Below are 8,512 nucleotides of genomic sequence, written 5' to 3' on the forward strand. Positions count from 1 at the left end.
GAACCGACGCGGTCTTTTTTTCTTTTTTTTTGAGTCACCTCTCGAATCGCCAGTGCAAAAGTACATTATTATTTCATTAATTACGGCGGATGATACGCAATAAAAACAAGCATACCGGGAAGCGCGTTCAAGTCGCGTGGGTCGCACCAAAATCACTGAAGGACAAAACGAAAAAAAATGTACATTAATGTTTGTATTAATTCGATCCGCAATCCGGCTTTCCGTGGCTGTAGAGTGTACTAGTGGCTGCTTCGCTACGGTTTGCAGGTGGTGTAGGTGAATCGAACGTAGCTTTGACAAGTTCTATTCACCTGTTTCGTTTCAGCGGTGGAGCAATGGCGCCTTTGAACGCCCTATGAGAAATCCGCCGTTCGTTTCAAAATATACAGGAAAGGTGCAGGGCTGGTTCGCGATTTTGCTGCGCCCGTTCTACTGTCGGTGCCGACTTTGTGCAGTCGTGCAGGTACAGTGTCCTAGAATGTACAAATACCTTATATTCTAATACACTGTGGTACAGGTGCGAAGCAGCAGCGCAGCAGACGACACAGCACACATGCACAAGCGCCGTTGAAACCCAGCTTACGGGTATCTGCCGTGTCTAGGCAAGCGCGGGTATATTAACGTCTCCGAAGCCGATTACACCAGCAGCTCAAGACCTATTTAACGCAAGCCGTGCACATTGGTCGGACCAAACACACACCTGCACCGGGTCTGTACTTCGGCATTCGTTTCGTGTGCCGCGCTTTTCGTGAATCGGTGCGCGAACTGGTTCACAGTGGTGCAGGCGAATCGAACGGGCCTTTAAAAAATCCGTTCGCTTCATGGAAGAACGGAAAAAAATTTCGCAGTTTTGCCCGAAAGGCGAAGCATCAATGGCGATAGCGAATAAGCAGAGAGCTATTCGGAGTAGGGATAGTAGCTTTATCGGCTGCATAAAGTTGGACACATTCACTTACTAGCTGAATTAACAAGCGTGGTGTCAGCGCGCACAAGCACACATGAATAGATCACACTCGATGACCGCAGACAACCACTGTCAAAACGCTGGCAGCAAGCGCAGCTGCCGCAGCGAGCGAGCGAAGGTTCGTGCGGTTTATCGCTTCAAGGGAAAACTGAGCGGCCGCATGCACAGCATTCAAAGGTCAGAGCCGTTTGGAGGTCGCTTGCAAGATACGGCGCGCGCGACAACACCGGCAGCCCGTACTGGCGCAAACATAATAAAGAACCAAGCGCAAAGTACATGAACGCATTTGTTGGCAGAGTAAAAGCCGCCTCCCCCCCCCCCCTCCCTTCCGCGCTTCCTTCCCGTTTTGCTCCTTTCGCGTGGGAGATTGCGTCGCCAGTTCCCCTTGCGCCCGGTTGCAAGATTTTATCGCCCCGTGGACTTTATACGGAACCTCACGCTGACGACGGCAGAAATCTGCTTGAAGTGTCCATATAATTGCTATCGCAATAAAAACTTCCTTCATGGAGGAAGAAATTTTCTTCCTCCAGGAAAATATTTTCTTCCTCCATGGTTCGATTCAATTCGGCTCATGCGTTGGCAGGTCGGCTGCTCCTTGCTGTGACTGACTGCCCCACTGCACTGCTGTTGTCCACGCTTTCGCCTCGCCGTCGTCTTGCATTTCTCGGCACGGGCTACAGCGTTGCGGTTTCGGCATCTGACTCATCCCTCTCGCTCATCATGCCCTCCAAGTGGAGGAAATGTCGAGTCGTAAGAAAGGAATACAACAAGATAATGAATGAGCTAGGACTCGCGCAGCTTGTTGGCCTTCCTTGTCCAACGACGAAGCTGCAAGCTTCACCTCTGCAGACAGTTCGCGTGTAGAGCGACTTTCGCCTCCGAAGCCGGGAACCAGCAGACAATCGTGAAGTTCAATTTCCATGGATGACGGTGGTGAGCCTCCGTTCAAACGGCTGAACGAGCGTTCGAGAAGTGAAGCCTTTGTTGACGACGTCTGCAGACAAGAAGCTCCTTTTGTAGAATGCCAATCAGATAGTGCGGGTACGTCCTCATGTGAGCACAGCGACTGATAGCAGCTCAAGTGACAAAGGAGGTCCCCAAGGTAGCGATTCAAGTGATGAGTCTGATGACTTTATCGCTTCAGACAGCTTCACTGGGCCAGATGAGGGAATAGCCTTCACTTGTAGTCCAACGCTCTCTCATGTACTTTCCGAACAACCGTCTGCAAGTGAAGAGCTTGCTGTAATTGCTTCCAAACATAATATGACGCATGCATGCATTAACGATGTCCTCAATTTCTGCCGGCGAAGAGGCATCTCTTACCTTCCAAAATGCTAGGACAGTTTTGAAAACTGAGCGCAAAGCTCAGGTGGAGCAAAATAGTTCATTTGTGCACTTTGGCCTTGCAGAAGGAATTCGTCAAGTGTTGCAGCCGGGGCAAGTAGTTCCAAGTGAACTGAAGCTACAAGGCAACATTGACGGAGTCCCTCTTTACAAAAGTAGCCAGCTTGCCTTTTGGTCCATCTTGTGCCGCATAAAAATGTGGAGGCAGCCATATGTGCAAGAAGTCTCCGACCTAACCTCTGAGGGGTTAAGCATAGGAGATGTTCATGTTCGGTGAGCATTAGAGCCATGGTTTGCGATGCTCCTGCAAGGAGCTACGTCAAATGTATTGTTGGCCACACTGGCTATTATGCGTGCGAGCGATGCAACCAAAAAGGGCAGCACATTGAAAATAGGGTGACATTTCCCAAAGTTCATGCAGCAGCACGGACGAATGCATCATTTCGATCTTAAGAGAACAAGCGCCACCATTCTGGTGTTTTCCAGTGATAAGTGCCCTGTTTGCGCTAGCTTAATATATTCTCAAAACTGACTCAAATATATTCTCAATTCATTTCTGTAATTGGCATGCTTTAAATAAAGCTGCTTTGTTTTAGAACAGATCCCATTCTGTGCAATCCCATTCTGTACGAATTAAAGCGTTGGAACGCATACAGTCTAGTGCTGCAAGGTATGTCCTGGGGCGGTACAATCGGTTTGATAGTGCAACGGAATTAAAAAAAATCTAGGATGGACTCCTCTAAGCGAACGCCGCAAAAATCTTCGCCTCAAGCTTTTTTACGCTATATATAATAATCAAACTGGAATCAAGGCCTCGTCATATCTGCGTCCTCCATATTACTTGTCCACCCGAAGAGACCATGTGTTCAAGGTTCGGGAGTATGCCCCCAGGACTAACCTTTTTAAGTTTTCTTTCTTTCCGAGGACCATATCGGAGTAGAATTTGCTACCGGCTGAGGTTGTGAGCCAGAACTCTGTCGATTTCTTTTATTCTGTATTATGCCCCTCGCAATATTGCCAATGGCGCTGCGAGTTTTGTTTGAATAAAAGAAAAAAAGAACCAGCATAAAAGCCAGGACAGAAGCAAAATAAGTGACACAACAAGAGTTAGACTTGGAGATATTAGTTTATCTTCACAATGCCCATCATGACATTTTTGACACACAAGAGTTCGGTAGCTCAAAATGCTGATGTAAGGGTGGGAAAGCTTGCGAAATTCACGCTAGTGTCTTCGACACACTGAACCCTAACTTAAATTGCAGGTAGCTCAGATAGTCAATTTATAATTAATAACTAAGTTATCAAGACTTTTTTTCAGGTGGGGGGATACAAATGTACTTTCTAGGTGACAAAGTTTAAGTTGTTTTTTAATCTTTTTATTATTTTTTTTTTGTTTTGTTTTAGCAAAATGGGTTTTAGGCTTTCTGGGGTTATTGAAAGGATATATCGCAACTAAATGTTTTATATGTGCGTGATCCCTGCAGCCACATCTCACCTTAACAAGGTTCATAGGTTATTCTAAATGTCTGCATTCTTTATCAGTGAGAAAAACAGATGTCATGCTTGCATGTCAGGAGCTGTGTTTCTTAATTAGTACATTTCCAGAAGCTCACTTTCAAGAGTTGTACATGCCTTTCCCATCTCATGCACATCATAAAAACTGGAGGTATAGCTGCATTCACAACAATGAAAGAATAAATGGCCACCTGTGTACCCATGGGCAGCAAAAGCAACGTTCACGCATTCTATCATTGATGCGCTGATCAATGAATGTAAACCCTGCCACAGTGTACAGGGCTCTGCAAATTATTTCTGTGGCATGTGAACTCTTGTGGCATATTTTGTCATGTAGTCACCCTTGAATTGGTTTGCAATAATGGCTACAGAAGCCATCAAGCTTGCTGTGTGCTGAAAACCGTCGATTCCCATTGGGCCCCTTCTCTACTTTCTTGTGCAAAATGCACAAAATATTAGATTATTTCGTTGTTTATTCTTCTCTGTTGTGATCACCTTGACGTGCATATTGCTGCCCATCTCATTTTTTTTCACAGTCACTATGCCACCACATCAGTGGCACTACTGAAATGCCCATCCGCTTCCAGGCAACAAATTCCTTGGCTGACAGCTCTATTCATTTGATGTGAATGCAGCACTCTTTCAAGACCATTAATAACAACATGCCTAATGCTTGAAAATGAGCTGCAGTGAGGTGCAGCAATGTAGATCTGCCTAGATTGCAACATATTTGGGGCTAAGCCTGACAGTGACTACATAATAGAGCAGGTGGTCATCATTCAGCACATTGCCTTAATAAGCCTCACATCTTAATGGCAGCAGTCTGGCTGCTTCCACACATGTGGAAAGCTAGCGTGAACACAGTATATAAATCTGCACCTATGCATGCAGCATGCACATTGTCACTGAGCAGCCTTTTGGTGTGCATTAGCACAATGGAAGCACCACATTAATTCCACACTCAATTTTACATTATCTCAAGCTGTGCCATGGAAGATGAGAGATTGCACAATTACTGTATCTGTGATGCGTCATGGCATGTCCTTATAGTTGTCATGCACATGTCATCTTCGACATGATGCCCCTTATGAATGAAGCAACAGCTTAACCACTGCCTTTCAGTATACGTAGCATAGGGACACTAAAGAGCGAAACTAAGTCATCTTAGACTGACTTAGGTTTAGGTTTCCTGCAGAATATAAACGCCCAATGGTTTTTTTTCTTTTTTAATGTCGTATTGGTGCATCAATGTGGTAGTATGAAAGATTTCGGTCTCTTCCCTCATATTCAGGATGTGTTAAGACAGGGGAAGTACTTAAAAGTTCCTAAGGTTATTTTTTCGCTTCTTTAGAATGAAGTCATTCTTGACCAGATAAACAAGTAGACCCGAGTAGGTCTTGTCAAAATTCAAGACATCACAGTGAGCCTGGTGCTATAGAACTTCACCGCATCACTACCACTCGTCTTCCAATTTTGTTTCTTCTCGGACTTGCCAAGCTGCCTCTTTTGTAACAGGGGCCGTTTTGCTATTGCAGTGCATAATTAACGAATACAGCCTAACTTGGTAGTCCCCTTTAGCACACCTATAATGTAAAGTGTAAAATTGCTGTTACAGTTGAGCCTTATCTGAGGTGAGTACATGGTTATGAAAACAGACACCAGAACCATGAAAATTTTCCTGTGTGCATTGGCATGGGAGATAATGACGATTTGGTTAGAGAATGCAATAGCCACTTGGGCTTGCATTTCTTAGGTCTAGTTACAATCACTACCACAAAGTGTATGTTAATTGCAAACACCTACTGCACTTCCTTCAAGCAACTGGTAGCAGGATTCTCACACATACTACACTGTAAACAGTTTAGAATGTATACATAAGTAGGAACAGCTGATGGTTTGGTGTGGTAATTAACACAATGAAACAGCACTGAAGACAAAAAAAAACAGATAATGCAGTGACTATAAACTAAAGTTTATTTGAAATGTGTGTGCCATTTCATCAGGTTACCACACAAACTTTCCAGTTGTCATTAGTTTTGCAGATTTTAAGCTGTTTGCAGTGCTAAAGATGAACACCACACAAAGAAACAACAAGCTTTTTAATAAACTGTAGTTCACATAAAAGGGCATTTAGAAGCCTAGTTGGTGCATATGAAACATGATTTAAGAACCTCCCCCCCCCCAAAAAAAAAGCAGACATGGCACGAAAGAAAGAGTAGACAAGGGACAAACGTTTTGAGGGTTCAGAGTTGTGACTACATATGTGTCAGATGGTGCAACATTCAGGAAAAAGGCCTTGTGATATATAATTGCCATGGAAGTTTACATTGCCTTTCTGTATGGATAACACTGAAAATACTGCTCGATCCTACCAGCAGTGGCCACAATGCAATGAATGTGGGCAAAATGCAAAATAATGCTTGTGTATAATGCACTTTGGCTGCATGTTGGACTCCCAGGAGGTCAAAATAAATCCATTTTCTTCCACCACACCATTTATCACAGCTCCGTACACGCCTGTTGCTTAGGGACATCAAACCCCATGAATGAAATCTTTTTATATGCACAGCATTTGGTCACTTGTATGAGCTGTTATTATTGTGCTCAGTGTAATGGATGACTGTGGCATTTTTTAATGATGAATTCAAAAGTTTGTGATGACACGTGAGTATGTGTATGTTTCGTGTTATATGATTTGTTGCCATAGAAACTTCTAACATGTTTTAATCCAGGCACATTAGCCTCAACCTCACTTCACCAATGCTGCTATATAGTCGCCTGTTAAGACAGGGGGCGGCCTATACTGCAAGCTCACCCTCCGCTAAGTACAAAATAACTTATTAGTCACGGCTAGGTTGCGTGTGCCGCCGCCCGATTTAAAGGGTGCAGCCTTATCCACCCATCCATCCACACTTTTGTGAGCATGTCTCGGAAGTCCCCGATCGCGGGATCGAATCCCGGCCACGGCGGCCCATTTCAATGGGGGCAAAATGCGAAAACACCAGTGCACGTTAAAAAACCCCAGGTTGTCCAAATTTGCGGAGTCCCCCACTACGGCGTGCCTCATAATCAGATCGTGGTTTTGGCACGTAAAACCCCATAATTTAATTGTTTTCTTCGGAAGTCCCCCAGAAATGCCAGCACTTCAGCGGCATTTCTCCCAATAACCACAGATTAATCGGGGTGAAAACGCATGGAATTACAAAGGGTAACCGTGCATTAATAAGCAATTAAAGAAAGAAAAGGAAAAAAATAAAAAATAAAGAGGGGGATTCGAACACGCATCTTGCCGCGAATGGTGATAAGGTATCCGCACCCCACGCACACGACAACTTACACAAAGCAGGTAGTGGTACATTTTACGTGGTGATATTATATATATATATATATATATATATATTTCTTTTTTCATCAGTTTTTGGGTTTACAGAATCAGTCACGCTTAAACGTCTCTTTAAGGTTCGATTTGATAAGAAAACACATTGCATCGACGTGCCGTCGACAGCAATGATGGAGTCGAGTGCCTTTTCTGCCGACGGCGCCAAGAAAAGGACTAAATTTGCTATTCCATCGGCTGTCGTGCGAAAACTTGGAAGCATAGCATTCTAGCGAACATTGCAAGGTCGCACTGTTTTGTTTGCGTCTGCCCAGAGTGACGCGAAACAAATTTGAGTGCTTATGTAAACGCTTCAAGCACTCGGCAACCGCCCATACATGGAGCCACTTGCGATTACTGTACTACGTAATCCTCTGACCGTAATGCAAGCATACGTTCCTCGTAATTAATTTTTATCATAAGGTCATTCACAAACCATTGCTTAATTATCACGTGTAGAGCAGACTTAAGCGGCAGGCGCCAGTATATACCCGTGCCCTGCTGTGAACAACCCGCGGTCTGTCACAGCAAATCGATCAGCCCGTCCCCCGTGACAGATAAGCATATCAGCGAAGCTGTTATTAAATCTCAACGAAAGTAGTATCGTCAAGCGAACTAATTAATTAACCAACGTGGTATCAGCTCTGTTGAAGGGGTCACAGCTTGCACACGTATTTCTGGTTCCTGCGCAGTGTGCCTGTGATCAGTGCATTAGTCTTTCAAACATGCTATTTAACCTTAGCAAGTCGTACCAGAAAGTATTAAAATTGTTAAGGCGTAAATTGGCTTATTACGGACCAATGTAACCCAAAGAAAGTCAACTTAGTAACCCATGTTGGCAAGTCCATATGAAAGTTGGTCCAATAATTCCCGCCTTGTTGAATGGACGAGCTAATATTGTTTACTGAATGTGTAATGCGGGCCAGCGTTGGATCTCTATCAGAATGGTACAGCCTATATTCGCGCCACACTGTTAATCTTAGGCCATCATTCGGCCAGGAATTAGAATGGCCCAGCCCATATTGGAACCACGCTGTTAACCTTAGGCCATCACTCGGCCAGGAAGTGCCAATACGTATCGAACGTTGGTCCGAGCTGACGTGCCGCCTGGGTTGCTATGTCTTAGAACCGTCAGTTTAAAACTCGGTGTAGTCATTGTATTTTTCTTGTAATTCTGAGAAATCTTGCCTTATGTGTTCAAGCGGTGTTTCTTTTTTCTTGTGGCATGTCAGAGTAAAATCACAAAAATGTGCGAAATCATACCACGAGGGCAGTCTATTCGGTGTTTCGGCGACCTTGAGAGCCTCGCTCGG

This window comes from Dermacentor silvarum, chromosome 1 (assembly GCF_013339745.2).
Source record: "Dermacentor silvarum isolate Dsil-2018 chromosome 1, BIME_Dsil_1.4, whole genome shotgun sequence".
Lineage (NCBI taxonomy): Eukaryota > Metazoa > Arthropoda > Arachnida > Ixodida > Ixodidae > Dermacentor > Dermacentor silvarum.